The sequence below is a fragment of the Urocitellus parryii genome, chromosome 5 (genome assembly GCF_045843805.1).
Source record: "Urocitellus parryii isolate mUroPar1 chromosome 5, mUroPar1.hap1, whole genome shotgun sequence".
NCBI lineage: Eukaryota > Metazoa > Chordata > Mammalia > Rodentia > Sciuridae > Urocitellus > Urocitellus parryii.
In genome coordinates, this window is record NC_135535.1 from 103724813 (window position 1) to 103752014 (window position 27202).

The 27202-nt window shown below is 38.0% G+C and overlaps 1 pseudogene; it reads left to right on the forward strand.

The window, feature by feature from the left end:
- On the forward strand, positions 1-25260 carry LOC144255026 (antigen WC1.1-like; annotated as a pseudogene).
- Positions 25261-27202: the final 1942 nt, after the last annotated feature.

Below are 27202 nucleotides of genomic sequence, written 5' to 3' on the forward strand. Positions count from 1 at the left end.
ATGGATGGAGGCAGTCGCTGTGCAGGCAGAGTGAAGATTTTTTACCAGCATTCCTGGGGCACTGTTTGTGACTACAGCTGGGACCTGAACGATGCCCATGTGGTGTGTAGACAAATGGGCTGTGGAGTGGCCCTAAATGCTGTGCACAAGGCACTCTTTGGGGAAGGAACAGGGCCCATCTGGCTGAATAACCTGAAGTGCACAGGCAAGAAGTCCCATGTGTGGAAGTGCCCTTCTCTAGGCTGGGGACAAAACTACTGCACACACAAGTTGGATGCAGGTGTCATTTGCTCAGGTATGGCCAGTGAATTCCCACTGTATTGGAGAATGAAAAGGTCTAAGGAAGTGAGTGTCTTACCCTTGGGGGAGTAGAAAAAGAACAGTCCATTGAGGCAGAGAGGTTCTTTCATAGACCTTGAGTGTTTGAAATACCTGCAGATGAAGGGCTTCATTTATTTCCCTTCTTGTAAACTTCAAATATTGTTTTTTCTTTTCTCAATTCTCTTTCATGATAAGTTTGTTATAGGATGATTCCACTTAAAATCAATCTTCATAATTTTCTTTCTCTAATTTACTATTTTTAGAATTGTACATAAATTACCATGCATTCTCTGTTTGCAGCACTTTTCAAAAAACACACAAGAATGAGGCTTTGCTTTTCTCTGTTGAAATGAATGTTTATATATGTATAGCCAGAGATAATTTTGCACTGGGTCAGTAGGTTTATGGGCACAGGGATGGGATTAAACATCCCCCAGGAGAATTTTGAATTACTGGAAAGTTGCAATTCTTCTTTCCATATTTAGACACGAGAATTCTTAGCACATTGGCAGGAAGAGCTAGAGAACTGTGAATTAAATGCCCTGAGTCACAGCCTTTCCTTCCATCATTACTACAGTAGATTCTTTCTACATTTCCTTTTCAAAGCAGCAACTATATAAACTCGTACTTGGGATGGTTAATGTAACCCAATTGTGGCTAATGTTGAATTCCATAAAATATTCATGTATAATTTATTTATTTATTTATTTTAAGAGAGAGAGAGAGAGAGAGAGAGAGAGAGAGAGAGAGAGAGAGGGAGAATTTTATTTATTTTTTAGTTTTTCGGCGGACACAACATCTTTGTTTATATGTGGTGCTGAGGATCAAACCCAGGCCGCACGCATGCCAGGAGAGTGTGCCTCCATTTGAGCCTCATCCCCAGTCCTTAATGTATAATTTATTATGGTAAGAGAACATGTAGTTTAGGATCAGGATATTTATTCAGTGATCTCCCACAAATACACTGAGTTAACTGCTGTTCACACACCAAACTAGCTTGATAAGAGAAAAATTAACCAGGTGAATGCCTGCTTTTAGTATATTAAAAAGAAATGACATATTCAAGAGGGAGGAAGTTTAGAAGTTTCCAGCCTCAAGCAGCCCAGCATGAAGACAGATGCATCCTTCCTGGGGAATGGAAAAGAAATCAACCTTAGGCTTCAGACTTAAAACCCAGGACAAGAACTGCCAGAATGAAACCTGGTGTCCTGTAGAGTCTGACAACACTGATTTCTATACCAGTGCCCTCAGACTGAGAATCTAGAACTGTGTTTAGTCAGCAGAAAAAGACAGTCTCCACCTCCACACCTCCAAGCTACCTTGGCAGAGAGGGAAGTGAGACTCTACTTGCTAAGGAGCAGGGCACAGGGCTGGCACAGTACTTTGTCTTGGAGCTCAGTGCCAGGCCCACCATGAGGAAGTGATACTCAGCACTCAGTGGGAATTAGAAGTCTCAACTGTAGATCAGAGACCATAGGGCGAGAAAGACCTGAGTGCTGGTGGGACATATTCAAGTAGAGCCTGTGGTTGGTTGCAGGAGTCCTAGTCTTTGAGACTACCTCAGCAGCAGGCAGTTCATAGCACTGAGGGTCTTGGTGAATTCACAGTTCTGTGTTGTCCTAGCAGGCTGTTTTCTAGGGTTGTGAAATAAGCATGGCAGCATTGGTGGCCACAGGACCACGCCCCTCATTCCTCCCCAAAGCCCAGACAGCACACTATGGAGAAAGTACAGAATTAAGTCTCTGCTTGGGAGGTGAAAATTTAGTGGGCCACCCAGATTTGACCTGGAGCCTTGGGATCTTTACATGTTATAACACACCTCACAAAGATGAAAGATAAAGAGTATCACGAAATCAACTTCCTTTTATATGTAATTTTGTATGGCAATGAGGGTTTCCTTTCATTTCCATGCAATTTCCCTTCTCTCTCCCTTTCCCTCCCACCTCTCGTTCCTGTTTAATGGTAATCTTCTTCTCATGCTCTTCCTCCCTGTTCTGTTTTTAGTTGCCCTCCTTATATCAAAGAAGACATTTGGCATTCGTTTTTAAGGGATTGGCTAGCTTCACTTAGCATAATCTGCTCTAATGCCATCCATTTCCCTGCAAATGTCATGATTTTGTCATTTTTTAGTGTTGAGTAATACTCCATTGTGCATAAATGTCACATTTTTAATCCATTCATCTATTGAAGGGCATCTAGGTTGGTTCCACAGTCTAGCTATTGTGAATTGTGCTGCTATGAACGTCAATGTGGCAGTATCCCTATAGTACCCTCTTTTAAGGTCTTTGGGGAATAGTCTGAGAAGAGGAATAGATGGGTCAAATGGTGGTTCCATTCCCAGCTTTCCAAGGAATCTCTATACTGCATAGGAAGGGCAGCAGAATACAACAGACACTAGTATGGCAGTATGTAAAACGTGGATGTGTAACCAATGTGATTCTGCAATATGTATACAGGGTAAAAATGGGAGTTCATAACCCACTTAAATCAAATATATGAAATATGATATGTCAAGAGCTTTGTAATGTTTTGAACAACTAATAAAAAAAGAAAAGAAAAGAAAAAGAAATCAAGAGAAAAGAAACAAACAACACATAGGGGTGGCCTAATTCACCTGATGGCAGGCTTCTCAACAGCAAACGTAGACCAGAAGTAAGTACCATGAGATTTTCATAGACTGAAAGAAAAACCTGCCAATCAAAAATACAGACACATTCACAATAGCTAATTTGTGGAACCAACCTTGATGTCCTTCAATAGATGAAGGGATAAAATAACTGTGATATATATATATATATATATATATATATATATATATATATATACACACACACACACACACAATGGAATATTACTCAGCATTAAAAGAGAATAAAATCATGTCATTTGCAAGTAAATGAATGTAGTTGGAGAATATTATGCTAAGTGAAGTAAGACAATCCCAAAAAACTGAAGGCTGAATGTTTTCTCTGATATGTGGATGTTTATCTATAATGTAGATGGGGTTAGGGAGAACTTGGGAGGAATGGAGGAACTTAAATGGAGGGAGGGGAAGGAAAGGGACAGGTGGATAGGAAAGATGGTAGAATGAGAGGCACATCATTACCCTAAGTACATATATGAAGACATGAATGGTGTGACTCTACTTTGTGAACAACCAGAGACAGGAAAAATTGTGTCCTATATGTATACTATGAATTGAAATGCATTCTGCTGTCATGTATAACAAATTAGAATAAATAAATAAATGTATAAAAATACAGAACATAGCAAAACTATCCTTTACAAACACAGGAAATATGAGCACATATATCAGACAGTCCCCAGAAAAATTACCATGTGATATAGCAATCCACTGATGAGCATATATCCAAAGGAAATAAAATAAAATTGGGACATTAAAGAGACAACTGTACTCCCAGTCTTATGGCAGCAGTACTGACATTATCTAAGAAATGTAATTGATATGAGTGTCCATCAACTGATAAATAGATAAATAAAATGAAGTAAATTTATGCAATGTAATTCACTTTAAGAAAAAAAAGAATGAAATCCTTTGACTTATTAAAGCAAGCATTGAACTGAAGATCATTAGGTTATGTGAAATAACTCAGGCAAAGAAAAAAAAGTGCTTTAAAATCTTACTATATATCAAATCTGAAAGAGTTGGCGATATCGAAGCTGAGATTGGGATTGTGATTACCATAGGCTGGAGAGTGTAGGGGATGGAAATGGAAGGTTAAGATGGTAAAGAATAAGAAGTTTTGCTTAGATAGGAGCAAGAAGAAGTTCTAGTGCACCATCGCACAGTAGTGTGACTATAGAAAACAATAATGAACTATGTTTCAAAGAGCTGTAAGAAAGCATATGGGAAGTTTTCACCAAAAAGAATTAAAGTGTTTGGAGACAAAGATAACACAATGTATATATAACAACAGCGCATCTATTTGCCCATTGAAATGTATACTATTTGTGTTTTTAGGTAGCAGTTCAAATAAATTTAAGGAAAAAAAGAAGGAAAATGACAAGATATGGGGAAAGATTATATAGTTTATATCTAATGGATTCAATGATGCAAGAAAAGTGCATTGGGAGGTTAATTTGATAACAATAGGAACAAGGAGACAAATCTAATTTTTTTGAAGAATATAGAGAAAGCTTACAGTATATGGAAGATGGTGACAGAAGGGTGACAAAGAGCACACATGAATTATCTGAGCAGCATTAAGACCCTGGGTGTACGATGAGGAAATCTGTTTACATTTGAGTGAATCCTGGTCACCATAGCTGTACAAAAGGAGAAGAATGATTTACAAATGTGACTCAAAGTCATGTCACTGAGATCAGAATGAGGGAAGAAAAGATCCCATGTATGACACATTTTTTAAGAAATTTGAAACATTCCAAAGGAAGTAATGTGTCTATATAGCTAAAAATCAGACAAGGATATATCTGACTGCAATTTTTAATTTACTCCATTGAGAATGATTCAATACACTTCTGCAGATGGGATTTTTCTTTCTTTTTCCATCCAGGTCACATAAATTTTTAAATTACTTGAAAATTTAGTTCTCACTACTGTGCAGCTTCACAAAAATAACAACATTATTTCCTTGAAACATACGTATCCAGAACAAACAAAACAAAAACAAAAGCCAAACCCACTATAACATGGAAAGTTTGGGTATATGTTTTGAATAAGAAAACATGGAAGGAGACTCTCAAAATTGCCTTCATAAGATATTTCCTATATTAGAACTGGGCAGAAAGTTCAGATTGTGTCTTTTTTGAAGACCTCTTTACCTCATTTTTACCCTTTCCCAGTGAAAGGCATTTTAAACCATACTGGGCCTCTAATGACCACTCACCTCGTCCCCTGCCTTGATGGACAGGTCATGCTGACACCTCTGGCTTTCAAAGGTAACTTGGAAGCCCAATGGTACAGGGCAAGTTTGCTCTTTGAGGCAGACCCTTGACCTTTGTGGACCACTGCCTGGGCAAACATCTGATGGAGACAATCCCATGTACTCAGGTGACACAGTTCTGTGACCTCAAAAGAATAGTAGGATTGTGGAGTGATGGACATGGAGACAAGCGGACACAGAAATGAGGTTTATGGACCCAACCTTGAATATTACATTTAATTTTTATGCTTCAGTAAAGCTTCAGGTAGTAGGTTTACTTCATATTATGACTCAAACTCAAAGGAGAAACACAACTCAGAGGGAGAAATGTATGTCAATTCTTTCTAGACTTGACAAATTACTATTCTGGGTAAATTGTACAAATTTAAGCCTCTTCAGTAATGCTGAAGCCTTCATAGTTTTTCCTCATGATTTAAGACTACACTGCATGTATAATTGATGATTATACATTTTTAATGAAACCAACCTCAACATCCAGACCTCTGGGATTTTGTGACTGTTGATTGGTCAAATTGAGTGAATAGGTTCAACAGAGCTCCTTACTTTTTTTTTTTTTTTTTTTTGAGGGGGGATTTATTTATTTATTTATTTATTTATTTATTGTTATTGGAGATGAAACTAAAACAGAGCCACATCCCAAGGCCCCCCCCCCTTTTTTTTTTACATTTTATTTAGAGGCAGGATCTCTCACTGAGTTGCTTAGCATTTGGCTGTTGCTAGAGGGTGGCTTTGAACTCACAATTCTCCTGCCTCAGCCTCCTGAGAGGGATTACAGGCATGTGCCAGAGCACCTGTTTCACCTTACTTTAATTTGAGAATATAGTTTTGTATAAGCAAAACAGATGCATGAAAGAGTAAACAATAAAATGTTTTTTAAATTTATTTTTATTTATTTATTTATCTCAACCATCTGGTAATGCAGATGAGTAAGGAAAATCATTTTTTATCTCCAAATCCCTTTATACCATTGATATTTTACCAAAACTGATATATATTTTTGCCAAAAGTATTAATGAGGATTTCTAAACCACTATGATATAAAAAATGCCTACTTAGCTAAAGAACTATGTAGACCATAGTAATACCTACCTCTGGAATCAGGAGATCTAGGTTTGCAGAAAAATGTATACACCTGAACACCTGAACTTGAATCACTCTTTGACTGTTCTATTTATATTTCATTAAATAAACAGAGTAATTCAACCCCTGAGAATAACAAGTGGTGATCATCTCTATGTAGATATTAGATGATTCTAATTTCTAAATCAAGTCATTTTGAAAAAAAAATGTTTTGAGTTTTCTGGATGTATGTCATTTCATTAAAAATGCCTAGAAATCAATAAATAATTAATATAGCTTTAAAGATGAATAAACATATTGTTGAGTTTGCAACAACACTGCCCTCTGAACATCTTAGGATCTCTGTTCAGCACAATGATAGATACTAGGTTGATGGTCTGAGTACATGCTCATTATGAATTTTACTTTTCACCCTCTCTGGCTTATAGCTGGATTTGTTCTCTCTGATATGTGAATAGTAGAAGAGCAAAGGTGAAACCTACATTGGGTAATCTATTTTTTATATCTGAAATGCTTCTAATTTTCATTAGTGGAATTTATACAAAAGTTCTTTGTGAAGGTATGATACTGCAATAGAAAGTTTTTCTTAATCCAGTGCTGAAGAAAATGTGCCACATAACATTTCAACCTGAGAACACTGCAATTTGATATTCCATTGAATTGTCTCAGAACTCAAAAGTAATGTTATTCTACCTCAATTGAGGCATTCTATATTGAGAGCTAGAAATATACCATACACAATTAAATGAAAAAAAAAAAACACTGCTCCTGAAGACAACTTTGTGTATCTAATTGAGCCAGAACTTTAATCAAGCATGCACAACTCATGATGGTGGTGGTGGAAGTGTTAATCCCCAGTGTAGAGATGTCCTGAATGGAAACCAGAATCCACAGAGAAAAAGACCTGGCTGCATCCACAGGCAGAGCCTGCAGTGATGATTTCTCTTCTGGAGGCTGATCTTTATTTTTTCTGTCACTAGACACCAATATTGATAGCTGATTTTTATGATGCACAGCAGGTCTCATACCCTGTAAAACATAACATCTGAAAGTATAATGATTTCAATTTGAAATTTTGTATTTTCATTGTGACTTTCCAAGTAAGGTACCATGTCATCACACCCCTGTAAAAATGATATAAATTAAAAAGTCCTTGTAATTACAAGGTCACAAACCCATACTTGATTTTAATACATCAGTTCAAGAGAAATGAGAATATTCTAATTATAATGCTTTAAGTAAAATTTTTAATAAAGTAGATTAATACTTTTGATGTTAATTCCATTTTGAAGACATACTTTGGAAAAATAATCACTAATAATATTATTCTCTTCAACAAGAATTCTCTGCTGAACTTCTTCATGATATAAACTTACTTTCTTTTCCATACCTGTGGCCCGAAGCCTGCCCAAAGGTCTGAACCCATACTTAAAATCTCTTCCTGTTGAGCTTCGATAGATATCTAATGGCTTATTCCAACTCCACTTATTAGTAAAAAAAAATCCCTCAAATAAAATAAAACAAAAAGTTTAAAAAGTGCTCAAATCTTTCGATAACTTTGTGTGTGTGTGTGTGTGTGTACTTCTGATCCTACTTCTAAATTCTCTTGCTGTCTTAGGAAGTATGATGTAAAAAACCTGATTATTTTAGTCAAAATAACCTGGTTTCATCTCAGTCTCACACTATTTAGTGGACTCTTCCCTCATCTCTGAATGGAAAATAAATATAAATTGTCAGTTTTTGATACATATCAATATTTTTTAATTCATTAACAAATGTTAAGTTAGTTGGAATGGCTATAGTGAAGAAAAAGTTTTTGAGGATAAAATTGTGAAAATTAAGCCCAGTTATTTTCTACTGGGGTTCAAATTCAGTGGATTGATGTAGGTGCTATGAAAAAGGAAGTAGACTGATAGAGACAGATATACAGACAAACAGGTATCTTTTTAATATTAAGGATAGTATGTTCATATAGAAAAAAAAGCAAAAATGCATACATTGCATACACAAACACACACACAATTATATAAATATACATTCATTTCTTAAATCAATCTTTCAGAATTGACCTTTTAAATTCCTCCTTCTACATTTGTCTTCACATACTTGCTCTGGAAATTCCCATTCTGATACCAACAGTTAAATATGTTCCCTACATGCTGGGAAAAGAAAAACTCTCAAGCATTGCCACTAACATGTAGCTCTGAATTTCAAGCCAAGATACTAATTTTGTTAGTTAATTTCTTCCATAGGATTTGTGCGTTTGGAAGGAGAAGCTGGACATTGCTCTGGGCAAGTGGAAGTGAATTCTGGAGGAGAGTGGATTCCACTATCTGATGGGAATTTCTCCTTCTCAATGGCCCAGATCATTTGTGAAGAGCTGGGGTGTGGCAAGGCTGCATCTGTCCTAGGGAACCTCCCATTCAGAGAGCCTGATGAATTGGTCTGGGCTGAAGAATTCCAATGTGAGGGGCAGGAGCCTGAGCTCTGGTTCTGCCCCAGAGTGCCCTGTCCTAGAGGAGGCTGCCCACACAGAGGGGCTGTGCAAGTTGTCTGCTCAGGTGAGACTCACAGCAAGATGTTAATTGCCATATACAATATATACGTATAAAAATGTGAGATGTTGCTAAAACCTGTCTTCTACCAGGATATACAGATATTCGGCTCATGAAAAATGGCAGCTCTCGGTGTAAAGGTCAAGTGGAGATTAAGACCTCTGGAGGCTGGAGAACACTCTGTGCCTCCAACTGGAATATGGCCAATGCCAATGTTGTTTGCCGTCAGCTGGGCTGTGGAGTCGCCATCTCCATCCCAAAAGGAGAGTACTTTGTGGAAGGAGGAGATGAGATCTGGAGACAAGGATTCCACTGCTCAGGGTCTGAATCCTTCCTGTGGAATTGTCCTGTGTCTGCCCTGGGTGTTCCTGCCTGTGCCCATGGAAACACAGCCTCTGTGGTCTGCTCAGGTAAGAGAGGTCAGGACTGGCTGGTACTTGAGTGGCATGGCTCTAAGAGCAGAGAGCATGGAGAGCTGAGTTCAAAAATGAGACATTCTGTGGTGAACTATGATTCTTCTCAATGATCATTTCTCTTTTAGGTCCTGTCAAGTGGTTTTAAGAGGTATAGTTGTAAGTAAGCATTATTATTTATTGCAATTCATAGACAACACTGTATAACAATGAATGAAAACTCTTCGAAGTTTCTTACCCTGGACCATCAGAGAACATAAGCAGCTCACAGAAGTCACCTGCATATATCTCCAGTCACTGTGCCCTCCTGTCCTCTGAAGATGAGCACTCTGACTTCAGCTGCCAAAGAAATTTTTTGTCAGATTTGACCATTATGTAAAATCATAATCTATCTTCTCTTGTTGTATCTACTTTGACTATACCTTTTGCTTAGAATTTACCCATTTTGCTATTTGTAGCAGAGCTTCCTTTATTTTTATTGCTGTTGAGTTTTCTGCTGAATGACCAAATGAACATGTATGGATACATTCAAGTGATATTGAGATCTGATGCTTGTTGACTTCCCAAATAATGATCCTACATATTTTCATGGTAATAGCTTCTGGTGTAGGTATGTATGTATTTGTATCAGATTTTTAACCCTTGCTCTTTTACTTTCACTCTCTTAATGTTGTAATCTTTCAGGTGTCAAATGTAGTTCTTAATGAAACACAGCTTGTCAACATTTTTTTGTAACCTAAATATAAACTTTCTACCAACATGTTTCTCTCATCATGTCTCTTAGTTCCCCATCGTATTTCCTATCATTTTTTTTTCCTGCGTGTCACTCTGCATTTTCCCATGTTCTTCCACTTACTATTTTTATTGCGTGCTAGTGTACAGTGTTGTTAGTCTTATCTACTGGTTTCTTATTTTTAGTTTCTGACTTTAAAATTATACATAACTCTCAAATATTTATTGGATATTTTTTATAATTTCTCGGCCAAGATGCACATCCTATGAAACTTTTAGGAAGATATTTTGGTTCATCCATGCAGTTAATTTAGGGTAGATCACCTAAGTAAAAGTGATTGAGGTAGTTAGATATTGGGCATCATGTAAAAGAAAAATTCTACTTTCAGTTCACAAAATATGATATCAGTTTTCAAGATGTTTAAAAATTCCACCTCTTTGGCCCAAACTAACTCGTACTTGTGTATTCCCAGGGAAATCAGGCAAACATGCTGAGATATCAGAGTTTCTCCTACTACCTTTGCATGAAAAATGCCTATAGGAGAAAATGGCTGATTCTAGTTTTTCTTTTCTCTGAATTGACTCCAAAAATCTTGCTGTCCTGGGAGCTGTGCAATGCTCTTTAGCAGCACCAGTATTTTCCAGTTTTCAATATTGGATGTAGACATCCTCATGTACTTAGGTGACACAGTTCTATGACCTATAGAAAATAGTAGAATTTTGGAGTGATGGATGAGGAGACATGTGGATACAGAATTGAGGCTTGTGAAAATTTAATCCTTGTCAATAAAGTTGAAGCCTTCATACAGTTTTTTCCCTCATGATTCAAGAAGAAGGTCCACTCTGAATAAATAATATATAATTATGTTTTCATATACTAGAGGCCCAGGTGATGCAACTTCAACATTCTCTGGGATTTGGAGACTATAGATTGTTCAGACTGAGTGAATAGGTTCAATATGGCACCTTTTTTTGTCTTTTGTTTTTTTGGGGGGATACCGGAAATTGAATTCAGGGGTTCTTAAACATTAAAAACACTAAGCCCTTTTAAATATATTATTTAAAGAAGGCTATCACTGAGTTGCTTAGTGCCTGCTGCTGAGGCTGGCTTTGAACTCACAATCCTCCTGCCTCAGCTACCTGAGACACTGGGATTACAGGTATGTGCCACTACTCCTAGCTCACCTTAGTTTTATTTGAGAATATATTTTATATAAGTAAGCCAGTTATAAAGAGGGGCAGACAATAAAATAGTGGTACTATTTACCTCAACTCTCTGGTAATGACAATGAATAGGGAAACCATTTTTTTTTCTCCAAATTCCTTTATAACATTGACATTTTACCAACACTGATTTTTTTTTTTTTTTTTTTTGCCAATAGAACTAATGAGGATTTCTAAACCACTATGATATAGGAAATGCCTATGTAGCTGAAGAACTATGTAGCCCTACATCAGGAATAAGGGGATCTGGGTTTATAGAACAATGAATACCTGCTCCTGAACCACACTTTGAGTGTGGTCCTATTTATATTTTATTAAATACAACAGAGTAATTCAACCCCTGAGAATAACAAGTAGGGATCATCACTGTGTAGATGGTAGCTGATTCTAAATTCTAAATCATGTAGTTTTGAAAAAAAAAGTTTTTGAGTTTTCTGGATGTAAGTTATTTCATTAAAAAATGCCTAGAAAGCAACAAATAATTAATATAGTTGTAAAGATGAATAAAAATATTGTTGAGTTTACAGAAATACTACCCTCTGAACACCTCAGGACCTCTGTTCAGAACAAATGACAGACACACAGTTATCTGTCTGAGTACATGTTCTGTATGAATTTTTCTCTTCTCAGGCTGATAGCTGGATTAGGTCTCTCTGATCTGTTAAGAGTAGATGAGCAAAGAGGAAACCTGTGTTGAGTGATCTATTTCTTTATCTGAAATGCTTCCAATTTTCGTTAGTGGAAATTACAAAATTCCCTGTGAATTCTGTTTGACATTGCAATAGAATTCATTGCCTAAGAAAAACATACCCAAATAACATTTCAATTGGAGAACACTATAATCAGATATTCCACTGAATTGTCTCAGAACTCAAAAGTAATGTTATTCTACCTCAATTGAGACATTTTATATCCGAAGCTGGAAATATACTCTATACAATAAAATGAAAAAGAAGTACTGCTTCTGAAGACAACTTAGTGTATCTAATTGAGCCAGAACATTAATCAGACATGCACAACTCATGATGGTGGTGGTGTTAACCCCTAGTGTGGAGATGTCCTGAATGGAAACCAGAATCCACAGAGAAAAAGAACTGGCTGCATCCACAGGCAGAGCTGCAGTGATGGTTTCTGTTCTGGAGGTTGATCTTTATTGTTTCTGTCACTGGACACCAATACTGATAGCTGATTTTTATGATGCACAGCAAGTCTCATACTCTGTAAAATACCCCATCTGAAAGTATAATGATTTCAGTTTGAAATTCTGTATTTTCATTGTGACTTTCAAAGTAAGGTGCATTGTCATCACTCCTCTGTAAAAATGATATAAATTAAAAAGTCCTTGTAGTCACAAGGTCACAAAACCATACTTGATGTTAATGGTTCAGTTTCAGAGAGAAATAAGAATATTCTAATTATAATGCTTTAAGTAAAAATTTTACTAAAGTAAATTAATGCTTTTGATATTTACTCCATTTTGAAGACTTACAATATTCTTTTCAACAGAATGCCTCGCTGAACTTCTTCATGACATAAACTTCCTTTAACATTACTTTTCCATGCCTGTGGCAAGATATTTGCCCAAAGTTCTGAACCCGTACTTGAAATCTCTTTCTGATGAGCTTCAACAGATATCTAATAGCTTCTTCCAACTCTACTTATTAGTAACAAAATAATCCCTTGAAACAAAATAAAACAAAAAGGCAAAAAATGCTTAAAACTCTTGATAACCTCTTTTTTTAAACTTCTGATCTGATATCTAAACTCTCCTTTTGTTTTCTATACTAGGAAATATGATGTAAAGAACCCTGATTATTTTAGTAAAAATAATATGGTTGAAACCTCAGCCTCACAAGATTTAGTGGACTCATTCTTCATCCATAAATACCCATAAATGGGAAATTGATATGAATTATCAGTTTTTGACAAACTTTGATATTTTTTAATTCATTAACAAATGTCAAACTAGTTGAAATTTTTCAGTGAAGTAAAAGTTTTTGAGAATAAAATGCTAAAAATTAAGCCTAGTCTTTTAATACTTGAGTTCAAATTCAGAGATTGATGTAGATCCTACTAAAAAAACGAAGCTGAAAATAAACTTGAGTCAATAATTTAGAACTCATCTTTTAAATTCCTCCTCCTAAATTTGTCTTCAGATGCTTGCTCCTGGAATGCCCATTCTGATACCAACTGTTGAATCCATTACCCGCACCCTGGGAAAAGAAAAGCTCTCAAGCATTGCCTGAAACATGTAGCTCCCAATTCCAAGCCAAGATACTCATTTTGTTAATTTCTTCCATAGGATTTGTGCGTTTAGAAGGAGGAGCTGGACATTGCTCTGGACGAGTGGAAGTGAATTCTGGAGGAGAGTGGATTCCACTATCTGATGGGAATTTCTCCTTCTCAATGGCCCAGATCATTTGTGAAGAGCTGGGGTGTGGCAAGGCTGCATCTGTCCTAGGGAACCTCCCATTCAGAGAGCCTTATGAACTGGTCTGGGCTGAAGAGTTCCAATGTGAGGGGCAGGAGCCTGAGCTCTGGTTCTGCCCCAGAGTACCTTGTCCTAGAGGAGGCTGCCCATACAGAGGGGCTGTGCAAGTTGTCTGCTCAGGTGAGACTCAGAGCTGGACGTTAACTGCCATATATACTCTGTGGGGGTAAGAAAAACATGGGATGTTGCTAAAACCTGTCTTCTACCAGGATATACAGATGTTCGGCTCATGAAAAATGGCAGCTCTCAGTGCGAGGGTCAAGTGGAGATGAAGACCTCTGGAGGCTGGAGAACACTCTGTGCCTCCAACTGGAATATGGCCAATGCCATGTTGTTTGCCATCAGCTGGGCTGTGGAGTTGCCATCTCCACCCCAAAGGAAGCATACTTTGTGGAAGGAGGAGATGAGATCTGGAGACAAGGATTCCACTGCTCAGGGTCTGAATCCTTCCTGTGGAATTGTCCTGTGTCTGCCCTGGGTGTTCCTGCCTGTGCCCATGGAAACACAGCCTCTGTGGTCTGCTCAGGTAAGAGAGGTAGGGCTGGCTGGTACTTGAGTGGCATGGCTCTAAGAGCAGAGAGCATGGAGAGCTGAGTTCAAAAATGAGACATTCTGTGGTGAACTATGATTCTTCTCAATGATCATTTCTCTTTTAGGTCCTGTCAAGAGGTTTTAAGAGGTATAGTTGTAAGTAAGCATTATTATTTATTGCAATTCATAGACAACACTGTATAACAATGAATGAAAACTCTTCGAAGTTTCTCACCCTGGACCATCAGCTCACAGAAGTCACCTGCATATATCTCCAGTCACTGTGCCCTCCTGTCCTCTGAAGATGAGCACTCTGACTTCAGCTGCCAAAGAAATTTTTTGTCAGATTTGACCATTATGTAAAATCATAATCTATCTTCTCTTGTTGTATCTACTTTGACTATACCTTTTGCTTAGAATTTACCCATTTTGCTATTTGTAGCAGAGCTTCCTTTATTTTTATTGCTGTTGAGTTTTCTGCTGAATGACCAAATGAACATGTATGGATACATTCAAGTGATATTGAGATCTGATGCTTGTTGACTTCCCAAATAATGATCCTACATATTTTCATGGTAATAGCTTCTGGTGTAGGTATGTATGTATTTGTATCAGATTTTTAACTCTTGCCCTTTTACTTTCACTCTCTTAATGTTGTAATGTTGTAATCTTTCAGGTGTCAAATGTAGTTCTTAATGAAGCACAGCTTGTCAACATTCTTTGTACCCTAAATAGAAACTTTCTACCATAATAGCATAAACATATTCTCCTAGGGTATGTTATACATGTTCCTTTTCTTTTGAGTATAATTGTACAATCTTTCTGGGGTTGATATTATAAGGGTGTGTATGATGTGAGGAAAACTTACACATTATTGTTTTGGCAGTGAATTGTCTCAGCATCATTACTGAAGAGACTTTTCCCAACCATAGGGTCATCTTTGAAATAAACAGGGTGCAGATTTTCTTACTCATTCTTTACTCTGTTCCATTCAATTCTGTTGTTTATCCTTACAGCAGGTCTTATGTCTTTAATTATTATGACTTTATAGCATGTCTCAGTAAGTTTCCTTTAAAGATTAGTTCAGAGTAAATCCTCTAATTGTGTGGTTTTTCTTGCCTAATACATTAGTTATGCTTGGTCATATGCATTTCACATATATTTTAGAAGCCACTTTATATGTTTACTACAAATAAAAGGATGATGTTATTTAGGTTGACCTTGGATTAGGACTACACATGAATATGGAGATAATTGACTTACAAAGGATATCTCTAATTTCTCTCAGAGATCATACATATTCTTTATGATGTTTAGTCCTAGGTGTTTTTGCGTTTGATGCTATTAATGTTTATTTTATTGAAATTTTATAGGAATGACTTTAAATTGTTTTCAACTTTATTTTTTATATGTGTGTGGGAGGGTGTTTGGTGTTTCTTTTTTCATTTAATTTTATTTATTAATCTTAAATTGATAATTCTGAAAAAGTTTCAAGGATAGTATAAAATTGCTAGATAATTCTAAACCAGATTTCCAAATGCCACTATTGTATTATGTTACCTGCTTCTGATCCATTTATGCCTAAATTTATCAAATCTTTCTTTATGAGTAGTTAAGAATAGGTGGGTAATGTAATGTGTACCATTACTCCTAAAGTATTTTCAAGAATTTCATATGTAAACACTGTGCTGGCTGTTGCAAATTCCATAAATCCACTTGATGTAGCATGATTATGTAGTGAATTAGCCTTGTTCATATTTTTACTAATTTTACTAAGTATGTTATTCACAGTAAAAAAATGGATGGTAATGTGCTGCATTCAGTTCTCATGTTTATTTATGTTTCTTACTATGAAACACTTTTAATTGTTCTTTGTATCCCATTGTAATGAATTTTTTGAAGAATAGAAGCCAATAATTTTATGAAAAGTTCTCATTTTGAGCTATGGCAATAAGCAAAATAAGTAATAAGAAAACTTATAAATTGATGTTTGAGTCTCTTCTACATAAATGAAAATTGGCTTTGACTTTTTTTCCAAAGTAGAAATTTAAATTATATATGTTAGAGAAATTAATCACAAAGCACACATCTTTCTTAACTTCATGCACAAGAATTTCTATACCAAATTGGACAAATCTAGTGCTACAAATATTACCTACACCCTGTGGCAATCTCCTCTCTATTTTCTGATGGACTCCTTTGGCTTGCACATATGAGAGAGGACATGGGTTCTTGTCTTTCTGTTTCTGGCTTATTTATGACACCATGTCTTTCAGTTCCATCCATTTTGATGCAAATGACAGGATTTCGTTCTTCTTTATGGCTATACATATAGCACTTATACTTTATGAATGTGTCTTTCAGTGAGCAGCTGGGGTGATTCCATACCATAGCTATTCTAAATTGTGCCACAACAAACATGGGAATGTAGGATTACTGAGTTTCATAGTCAATGTAATCTTGGCAGCTATTGCTGCTTAATAAATTTTCTCCCCGAGATATCAATTCAAGTAAATACATTATATTTTTCTCATGATTTTAAGACTCATGAATTTGGCAAAGGCTCTTGACAGTTGCTTCTTGGGGTCTCTCATGAGGTTGTGCTTGTATATCTTTTGGAACTGAGGTCTTTTGAAGGCTTGGCCAAGATGGGAATCCAGGATATTTTATTCACATGGCTGGTATCTTCATGTTCACTTAGGCTGCCGACAGAATCACATAAAAATGTTCTCTCCCACATGATAGTCTACAGAATAGATTTCCCACAAAGCAAACATCCTACTAAGTCAAGAGGAGGAGGCATGACTTTCTTAGCTAGATTCCTAACTCAAGCCTTGCTGGCTTCACTACATTCTGTTGCTTATAGAGAACTAACTCACCACTGTCAGCCCAGATTGGAGGGAAGGAGGAATGGAATGCACAAGTCAATGGATAGAGTATCACAGAATTTATGAATATTGTTAAACACTACAGGTGTATTGAATATTCCACTTTATGTATTTTCTAATTTCTACCTTGCATTATCAAACCAAAGTTCAAATATTTTCTCTGAATTGTGGAAGCAATAAGGGGTTTGTTAGGTGGCAGTGAGGGGAAGAAAATAGAAATATAGTAGACAATGAGAGATAGAGGGAAGAGGAGGAATAGGAAAAGGAAAGACAGTGGAATGAATCTGAATGAAAACATCACAGTAAATCCCACCATATGTACATCAATAAGAATGTAACTGCAATAAGGTATATTCCATGCTTGTATAATTATACCAAAATGGATTCTTCTGTTACATATTTTTTAACAAAAATAGTGGCTTTAACTACCTAAAACTTGTAGACTATTAGGAGTCTCTCACCAGGTCTCTTAGTTCCCTATCGTATTTCTTATTATTTTTTTTTCTGTGTGTCATTCTGCATTTTCCATGTTCTTCCACTTACTATTTTCATTTTGTGCTAATCTATAATGTTGTTACTCTTATCCTCTGGTTTCTTATTTTTAGTTTCTGACTTTAAAATTATACATAACTCTCAAATATTTATTGGATATTTTTTATAATTTCTCGGCCAAGATGCACATCCTATGAAACTTTTAGCAAGGTATTTTGCTTCATCCAATTTAATTTAGGGTAGATCACCTTAAATAAAAGTGATTGAGGTGGTTAGATATTGGGCATCATCTAAAAGAAAAACTCTACTTTCAGTTCACAAAATATGATATCAGTTATCAAGATGTTTAAAAAATTCTACCTCTTTGGCCCAAACTAAATTGTACTTGTGTATTCCCAGGGAAATCAGGCAAACATGCTAAGATTTCAGAGTTTCTCCTACTACCTTTGAATAAAAAATTCCTATAGGGCAATATAGCTGATTGTAGTTTTTCTTTTCTCTAAACTTGACTTCAAAAATCATGTGGCCCTGGGAGCTATTCAATGCTCTCAACAGCAACTGATATATTTCAAAGTATAGGCTTAAAACAAAAAAACTTTGACATAATGAAAAGCAGAAGTCTCCATTAAAAAATCAGTTCTGAAGAAAGGAAATTGATACTTCTTTGTTATAGCTTTCACCTCAGATGTCATCAGTAGATTATTAGGTACTTTAAATCAGTTTCCTGCTCTCTAATCCCTTTTGTAGGAAACCAGACCCAGCTGCTGCCCCAGTGCAATGACTCCTGGTCTGACCCAGCAGGCTCTGCAGCCTCAGAGGGCCACACTGCCAACTGCTCAGGTGAGCAAGACCCCCAGCACTTGAGCCTTCCCATTCCCTGTGTAAATGCCCACTGACATGACCCTGTCTCTCCTCAGACAGCAGACAGCTCCGCCTGGTGGACGGGGGCAGTCGCTGTGCAGGGAGAGTGGAGATCCTGCAGCAGGGCTCCTGGGGCTCCATCTGTGATGACAGCTGGGACCTGAGTGATGCCCATGTGGTGTGCAGACAGCTGGGCTGTGGAGTGGCCCTGGAGGCCACCATCTCTGCTCACTTTGGAGAGGGATCAGGGCCCATCTGGCTGGATGAGCTGAACTGCACAGGAGAGGAGGCCCACGTGTGGCAGTGCCCTTCCCAGGGCTGGGGGCAGCACAACTGCAGTCACAAGGAGGATGCAGGGGTCATCTGCTCAGGTCTGTGCTGCACACTGTGCACAGGTGGGAGGAGAAAGGGGAGGGTCTGCAGGATGGTGTCTGAGCCCCAAGGCAGTATTCAGGACAGGCCAGAGGAAAAGAATACTCCTTGGGCTTCCAGCAGAGAAGTTGAGGTACTTCCATTTTCTGCTACAGCAGCTGAGCTTCTGTTCCTCCCTTCTCAATCTTGTCTTCTGTCATTCTTGATAGTGTCCATTTAAAGCAGTCATCACTCTTTTATTACCTATGGGTATGACATTCTGACACACTGAATTAGTTTTCTACTTCTGCGGTAACAAGGTAGTATAGACTGAGAGACTCAAAACAACACATATATGTCATCTTACAATGTGAAGTTTAGAAGACTGACCTGGGTATGTCTGGGCTATAAACAAAGTGTCATCAAGCTGCAAGAGCTGAATCTCTCTGAAGACTCTTTTCTTGCCATTTTCATTTTCTAGAAGTTGCCTGAATTCCTTGTCTCATGACCCCTTCCTTCTTCAAACCAACAGCATTTCAACACACTGAGCAACGTGTTTCTCTGATGAGGGCCAGAAATAATTATCTGCTTTTGAGAGCACAGGTCTAAGGATATGATTATGTTGCACTCACTTATTAATCCATGATGATCCAGGATAATCCATGAAAGATTTATTTTTAATCATATCTGCAAAGCCCTTTTATAATAAGGTAAAATATTCACAGGCTCCCAGGATCAGTGAGAGGACATATTTGGAGCTCCACTATTCTACCACCCCTCTGTCCATGTTCCTTTTCTAGGATCTATCAAGTAGTTCCTCAGATAGTAAATAAAGAGTTCAGGTCAATGTTCCTAGTCAGAGTCCCAGGTCAGTGTTCCTGCCTATTGATTTGCTAATATTATATTGTTGTAGAAACAGAGAGGTACACATTAGAAAAAAGGTTTAAAGAACATAACTTCCAGTTTTCCACCTGGTGGGCACTTTTTTAGCAGAGTTATCAATGAATTAGGAATAAAGAAAAAAACATCAATGAGACTTCAATGTTCACTGAGCCCTGATGTTTCCCTTTCCATTTCAGAGTTTCTGGCCCTCAGGTTGGTGAGTGAGGACCAGGAGTGTGCTGGGTGGCTGGAGGTTTTCTACAACAACACCTGGGGCAGCATCTGCAACAGCCCTATGGAACCCATGACCTTGTCCATGATCTGCAGACAGCTTGGCTGTGGGGACACAGGGACTCTGGATTTCTTGATTCCTTCCAGAGAAGGTACTAGACCCCACTGGGTAAATGGAATCCACTGTCGAGAAACTGATATCTCTCTCTGGCAGTGTCCTTCTGACCCCTGGAAACACCAGTCTTGCTCTGCAAAGGAGGAAGCTCATATCACATGTAGAGGTGACCTACTGTCTATTTCTATGTGTTTGTCCTGTGCCTATAGGTTGTTATTAGGAAAGGTTCACATATTCAAATATAATGGATGAGGTGAAATAAGTCTACAAAATGAATACTGGATAGACATTACCTGATCCACATGATGTAGTCCTGTTTCAAAGGCAGATGTAAGGAAACCATTGATATTAGCAATTTATGTGAAAAGAACCAGAGACTCTGATCTGAGAATATGGGAGCATGAAGTTGTACTCTGATGAACATTCTTAGCAATTAGCTCATGCAGTCTTTTTTAAAAATATTTTTTAGTTTGATGTGGATACAATATCTTTATTTTGTTTTTATGGGGTGTTGAGGATCGAACCCAGAGCCCCACACATACCAGGTGAGCATGCTACCACTTGAGCCACATCCCCAGCCCTCATGCAGTCTTGTTATATTAGTCAATCTGTATTTCCTTAATGAGAGGGTGAATGATTGGACCTGAGTTATACACGTTGTTTGCTATGTGCTCTCACTTTGTTCCCACAGACACAATCAACTTTTGGTAGGTACCATGGTGATCATTTATTTCACATGAGGAAATTGAGGTTAGGAGTAAATACTTCATCTTCCTTACAATTTCAATTGTGTGAATGGCAACTTGGGGAATCTAATACAGTAGGATGTTTACTCTGAAATCCACCACCAGAAAACCTCTCAGTTAGTTTGTTGATGGTAAGTTAATTGAATGATTTATAGGTAGAAACTTAATTTCAGGCAGCAGGACCAATGCAAGGAGGAAATACCACTGCAGTTTGCACTGCAGCCTAATGAAACACACCATGCATAAATCTGAGTGTCATGAAGGTAGTGTAGGTGTTGTGGAAATATGTACATTGAGGAAGAGAGAAATCATATTTAAGTTGAAACCTAAAGAACGACTAGAGGTCCAATGCAGAAAGAAAGCAGAACATTGGGTCAGTGTAAATATTGAGGTAAGAAGAGCATGGTGACCTTGGGGTACTGATAAAATCCCATCATGAGCAAAGCAGGAGGAGGGTAGGAAGAGAGATACATGATTACTTGGATGCATAATAAAATCTAGAGTTCTCCCCAAGGCATGGGTCCCATAAAAATCCTGTTGAAAAGCTGTTAATTTATTTTTCATCTGCACTTTATGGGGAATTGCTGTATAATAAGGCGCCTGGTCTCCCCTTATTTTTCTCTTGAATTGACCTCCTCTCAGGCCATGTCGTCTTGGTTGATACTACTGCCTCTAAGCCTTTATCCATATCCTTCTGCAAACGAGTATGCCCATTCATCCCTGTCCCAGAAAACCTTCCATGTGGCTCATTGGAAATTGGAGCCTATCATCTTCTAATATTTTAAGACCTATAATGTCCCATTTAGTTTTATGTTCTGACAAACACCTGGCTGTCCTCTGAGAACAATGATGTCCTTATTATTGGGAGGGCTCTGTGCTTCCCTTTCAATGGGATATTTCTGAGACAAATTTTAGAGGAAGTATATTCATGCTTTACTTTGTCATTTTCAATAATTTCTTTTCTTTTTTTTTACCCATGTCCAGCTACTTGAAATTTGCTCCCTGAGGTAGCTGGTGCCACCACTTCTGTTGTTGTCATTCTCCCGACTGATTGCTCCCCCTTATCCAGGAAGGCTGCAGTACAGTCTCCCCAGGCTCCTCTTTCTCCTGTTCTGCTGCCATCATAATTGAAGACAACTGAGATAACATCCTGGCCTCTCCATCCCTGACTTTCTTCCTTTGAATCATCCCTCACACCCCCATCTGCTTTATTGACCATCACTAACTGTCCAGCTTGAGATCTTGATTGCATTGTTTCTTCTCTGACTATTGCTACTTCTCCTTGTGGCAAATATTCTTGATGCTTCTTTCCCAGATATTTCATCCTCATGCACCTTCCAAATGTTTTCCCCTATCAGTTTTTCAGTTTTCCACTCTCTTCATGAATGCACATGCTTTTCTTACCCTGATTAGTCAATATGATGCCCCATTATAGTCCTCCCTGCTTCAAGTACACTCAACTCCATGGTTTCCTCTGTCAGTCAAAGACAAAAATAATATTACCACTTAGTTAATCCCACCAGGGGATTAAGTCACTGATTTGGTTAAGACTCATAACCCAATCATTTCTCTTCTAAAACTTCTTGCAGTGTCCCAACAAGAGCTTTCAGGGGACACCTGTCATCTAAACCATAACATCCACCATGGCTTGTACGAGGCTAGGTCATGGCTAAAATAAGGTACCATCCTCATTGTAGTGTCCGGTGGTGTAGCTCAGTGGCAAAGCACATTCAACCTGTTCAAGTTTCTTGGCTTGATCAACATCATAACTCAGAAAGAAGAAAGTGAAAAACAGCAGTATCTACCACATAAGCATAAATCAGCTATACAAATACAGTATTAATCAATTAAACTCAATAACAGCTAAAATAGTAACAATAGATTAGGCAAAGAATAAATAGAATGAGAATGTAGATTAATAAAAGGAAATTAATTCATTAATTATGATGAGAAAGAAGAGAAAATCCATTTAAAGAATTTAAAAATGCATTAAATACAGAGTAGTAAGGAAAATATAATTTTATGTATGTATATATATATATATATATATATATATATATATATATATACATAAATTAAAATTCATAAAAAATTCCTTCCAGACAAAATACTTGCATGTAGACAACCCTTTCTTGGTCATTTAACATTTGAATCCACCAGGAATGTAGGGCTGGTTGCCTAAAAATGAAACCAATCATAGTTCCTTTGAGTTCCCATCAAAATGAACTAGGATATGGTGTGATATGCTGGCTGCACTGAGCTCCTCATTTCCTGTCATGGAAGTTATGGGAATATTGATGGGGCAGGCCATATTCATGCTGGACAAATTCTATTTGCAAATCTGACTTTGACTTTTGCATGGCAAAAGTCAAAGTCACCACAAGCCCTTTCTTCAGTAGGTTCTGGACCCAACTGGTGGGCACACAATACTGAGATCTTGATTGCATTGCTCTAGCCATGGTGAATCCCTGGAATGCCTGTAAAAAGTGGTGTAAGCTATCAAACCAGTGAGCTCCACTTTGGAGATGGGTCATGGAAATGGGGTTAATCACCAGTCTCTTAGCTCTCAGATATTACTTGCATGTGAAACCACATGAGACTGGAATCACTCCTCCTCACGTACAGAAAGACCATTTGTCAGTGAGGCCTCTAGGCCCTTCTGTGCCACTAGGTCAGTGTGTTTGTGGAAGTCAGTCTTTCTATCTGAGACTGTAGGTTTTCTTCCTTCACACAATCACTGTGGAGGGTGACCCAGGGACCTGGAATTATGGTTAATCCATATTTTATAATCCCAGTACAATTTATCCCCTACAATAGGACCCTTGTCAAGATAACCCCAGGTTATAGCACTCTGAGAGCTTGCTGAGCAATGTGATGGACTCAGACTTCTCTAAAACTGTCTTGTTGTGCAGGAGGAGTCCCTCTCAGAACATCTCCCCAAACTTGTTCTAAAGCTTGCAAGAACCATGTGTTTCTCCCATGGTTATCCATTACATGGTTACAGCTGGAGTTGAAGTTGTAAATTGCTTTATACTTTTCTCTGGGCTGCCTTAATGATTCTCCATATCATTAACATTTCTCGTCATTTCTTTATTGGTTCCCAGTGTTTTTCCTCTTTCTCAGAATACAGTTTCCATTGTGTTCCCTGACTCTTTTCACTCACATAGTCATAAAAAGTGTACTTCTGTTCTGCTATTTAACTCCTCATCAAGAACTCCTGGCAGGAAGTCCAAGCAGAGATTAGATATATTTGGAGGAACAACTAGCATCCCATCATTCCTAGTGTCATTTGGACAATGTCAATATCTGACATCATCTATTCAGGGAGGTTGCCCAATCTATCTAAAGCAAATGCAAATTTAAAATTACATACCCATATTTGAACTATGAAGGCTAGAAGCATTAATGAAATATATTGCATTAACTGTGGTTTGTCTTATGATCCATTTATTTTTCAGTCTTAATGTGTATATATTACATTTTTTTTTTTTTTTACTGGAATCATGGCTGTCACCTGAGGCTTCTGATGATCTCATCCCATTTCTTATTCCATCTCCTGTGCTCTGACCCTTCCAATCTAAGGCCATGGATCCTCAAGCATATGTCTTCAAGAAGCTAATTCAGATACTGGCCCATTACAGAAACTCTTAGAAATCATTCAGAAAAGACACATTCGGCTACTTAAAGTAGGAAATCTGGCATTTCTCGAAGTTTTATTATATAATATACAGAAGTCTACCAATAACAAGTTTTATTCTGATCAAATCTACATAATAACTTCTACTGAGACTAGTCACTTGAATACATTGTAGTTAATTCCCTCTTTCTTATTTTTTCACAATTAATTCCCATACATGTGATGGTAGAAATTAAGGATGGAACCCAGTGCCTCACATGTGTGAGGCAAGTGCTGCTGCCTAGTATATTGAATGACTCCATGTCTTACACCACAAGCACTGCATTCTGAAAGGAGATTCTCCAAGTGCTTTGTTGAGAGAAGGTGTACCACATGGCAGTAGAACCCTTCTCATTCTCTTTGACAATACGTGACATCATTGACATGATTCTTTCTCCTCAGAGAGCCCACAGCTCCGCCTGGTGGATGGTGGCAGTCGCTGTGCAGGCAGAGTGGAGATTCTTCACCAGCATGCCTGGGGCACTGTCTGTGGTGACAGGTGGGACCTGAAAGATGCCCACGTGGTGTGCAGACAAATGGGCTGTGGAATGGCCTTTAATGCCTTGCTCTATGCACAATTTGGAGAGGGATCTGGGCCCATCTGGCTGACGGACCTGGCATGCACAGGAGAGGAGGATTACTTGTGGAAGTGCCCTGTCCTGGGCCAGGGAGAGAACAACTGCAGGCACTCTAAAGATGCAGGAGTCATCTGCTCAGGTATGGTCAGTGCATTCTCCACTACCTAAGAGAATGGAAAGTTCCAGGAAGTACTGTCTGATCCCTGGGGAAATAAAGGATGAATTGTCCAGAGAGAAGTAGGATGTCCTTCCCTGAATCAGTGGATTCAGGGATAGCAGTGGATGATGATCTTCATTTATTCCTGTCCTGTAAATCTCTACTATTGTCCTTTCCCTTCTCAACTATCTTACTTGAAAATATTTTTCTGTAGAGTATTTCAATTTAAAATCAATCTTCATAATTTTTTTCTCCAGTTTACTATTTTTTAGGATTACATACAAAATTAGCACACATACTCTGTTTGCAGCACTTTTCAAAGGACAGTCAAGAATGAGGCCCTACTTTTCTCAGTTGAATTCAGTGTTTGTATATGTATAGTCAGAAGTATTTTTGCACTGGGTTAGTACGTGTATGGGCACGGGGATGGGATTAAACACATCACAGGGGAGTTTATGGATTTCAGGAAAGTTGCAATTCTGCTTTCCAGATTTAGACATCAGAATTACCAGTTCATTGGCAGGAAGGGCCAGAGAACAGTGAGTGAAATGCGCTGATTCACAATTTCTCCTTTCTCTACTACAGTAGAATCTCTCGGTATTTCTTTTTTTAAGCAACTTCTGTATAGCTCATCTTGGGAGGTGAATTAAACACTGTACTCCCAGATCAATGTAGGAAGCAATAAAATACTAATATATATTTATTATGGTAAGACTTTATGTAGTTTAGGACTCAAGATCAAGGTGTTTATTCAGTAATCTACCACAAATACACCACATAAACACACAAAAAATGTCTTGATATGAGAAAATAATCAAGCTGTTTGAAAATACAAGGTCCCAGGTAAAAGCCTCCTTTTTTAAAAATATTTTTTTTAGTTGTAGATGTACATAATACCTTTATTTTATTTATTTACTTTTATTTGGTGCTGAGGATGGAACCCAGTGCCTCACATGTACAAGGCAAGTGCTCCACCACTGAGCTACAACCCTAGCCCAAGTGCCAGCCCAAGTGCCTGCTTTTTTGATAATAAAAAGAAAAGGAGAAGGAGAAAGAGAAAGGAAAATAAGAGTTGCCTTTTCCCTTAATCCAAGCAGCCCAGCATGAAGGAAGATCCACCCTTCTTGGGAAATGCAAAGCTATTTGCGTCCAGGCCTTATATTTGAAACTCAGAACTAAGTTGGTGCCCAGTAGAGCCCAACAATCCTTGTTCCCATGTCAGTAACCTCAGATGGAGACCCTGGAACTGTGTTTAGTTGGGCAGCAAGGAGACTATCTCCACCACCACTCCTCCAAGCTATCTTGACAGAAGGAAAATCAAGACTTGACTTGCTAAGAAGCAGGACACAAGAGCAGAAACAGGATTTTGTTTTAGAGCAAAATGCTGGGCCCACCATGGTGATACTCAGCACTCAGTAGGAATTACAGTCCTCAAAGGTGGGACAGAGTTCATAAAGAGAGCAAGATCTGTGTGTTGGTAGGACAGACTCAAAAAGAGCCTGTGGCTGGTTGCAGGAGTCTTGGGCCATGAGTCCACTTCACCAGTAGGCAGTTCATAGCATTGAGGGCCTTGGTCCCTCCCCAGTTCTGTGTTGCCTTGGCAGGCTATGGCCTCAGAGTGTGACATAGCATTGCAGCATTTGTGGCCACAGGACCACCCTCCTTATTGCTTCCCAAAGCACCAGGCAGCACACTATGGAGAGACTTAAGTCTCTGCTTGAGGGTGAAAAGTCCAGAATTGACCTGTAAACTCTGAGCTCTTATCATTACATATTATAATAGCATTCTCAGGGAAGAAAGCTAAAGATTCTCAAGGAATCAAGAGGAAAAAATAAACAAACAACACTTAAGGGTGAACTTATTCACCTGAGAGTGAACTTCCCAACAGGAATCATGTAGACCAGAAGTGAGTGCCATGAGATTTTCATAGAACTGAAGAAAAAAAATCTGTCA